The sequence below is a fragment of the Limulus polyphemus genome, unplaced genomic scaffold, assembly GCF_000517525.1.
Source record: "Limulus polyphemus unplaced genomic scaffold, Limulus_polyphemus-2.1.2 Scaffold6716, whole genome shotgun sequence".
In the NCBI taxonomy this organism is placed as follows: domain Eukaryota; kingdom Metazoa; phylum Arthropoda; class Merostomata; order Xiphosura; family Limulidae; genus Limulus; species Limulus polyphemus.
In genome coordinates this window covers 36954-38311 of record NW_013672326.1, presented here as the reverse complement: position 1 = coordinate 38311, position 1358 = coordinate 36954, and positions in this window count along the sequence as shown.

The following is a 1358-nucleotide window of genomic DNA, read 5'->3' as shown; positions in this document are numbered from 1 at the left end:
GACATATAAAGTCACACATGTCTATGGTCTCTAGTAAAAGTCAGTATGGTATATTCCACACTAAACATTTTATTTATTTCCAATGGACATATAAAGTCACACATGTCTATGGTCTCTAGTAAAAGTCAGTATGGTATATTACACAATAAACATTTTATTGATGTCGAATGGACATATAAAGTCACACATGTCTATGGTCTCTAGTAAAGGTCAGTATGGTATATTACACAGTAAACATTTTATTTATGTCCAATGGACATATAAAGTCACACATGTCTATGGTCTCTAGTAAAGGTCAGTATAGTATATTACACAGTAAACATTTTATTGATGTCCAATGGACATATAAAGTCACAACTATTCTCGTGTAAGAACTGGAGCAATTCCACGTTCCATTCACCAGTGTGGTCACTAAACCAATGTAGAAAAGATTGTTGTTGTTGTTTTTTGGGGGGAGGGGTCTTACCTGAAACAGGTTGTCACTAATGGTTAGATAGTAAGGATATCTTTTGGTGTCTTTAATGATATCAATCGTTAATTACAGCTAGTTACAACTTCAATGTATATTGTTGGAAAGTAAAATTTCAGGGAAGTCAGAATACAAGTTACAGACAGTAAACGTTTACAGACATTCACTGATAGCAATGATAAAGACCTGATTGCACAGTCCTGGAACAACTTTGCAACTTCAACATGTAGAGTCACATAAATCACATCAGTTCGTCTAAATAGTCCTGTATTAGTGAATATAAGTAAATCACATCAGTTAGTCTAAATAGTCCTGTATTAGTGAATATAAGTAAATCACATTAGTTAGTCTAAATAGTCCTGTATTAGTGAATATAAGTAAATCACATCAGTTAGTCTAAATAGTCCTGTATTAGTGAATATAAGTAAATCACATTAGTTAGTCTAAATAGTCCTGTCTGAGTGCCTATAAGTAAATCACATCAGTTAGTCTAAATAGTCCTGTATTAATGCATATAAGTACATCACATCAGTTAGTCTAAATAGTCCTGTCTGAGTGCCTATAAGTAAATCACATCAGTTAGTCTAAATAGTCCTGTCTGAGTGCCTATAAGTAAATCACATCAGTTAATCTAAATAGTCCTGTATGAGTGCATATAAGTAAATCACATCAGTTAGTCCAAGTAGTCCTGTATTAGAGAATATAAGTAAATCACATCAGTTAGTCTAAATAGTCCTGTCTGAGTGCCTATAAGTAAATCACATCAGTTAGTCTAAATAGTCCTGTATTAATGCATATAAGTACATCACATCAGTTAGTCTAAATAGTCCTGTCTGAGTGCCTATAAGTAAATCACACCAGTTAATCTAAATAGTCCTGTATGAGTGCA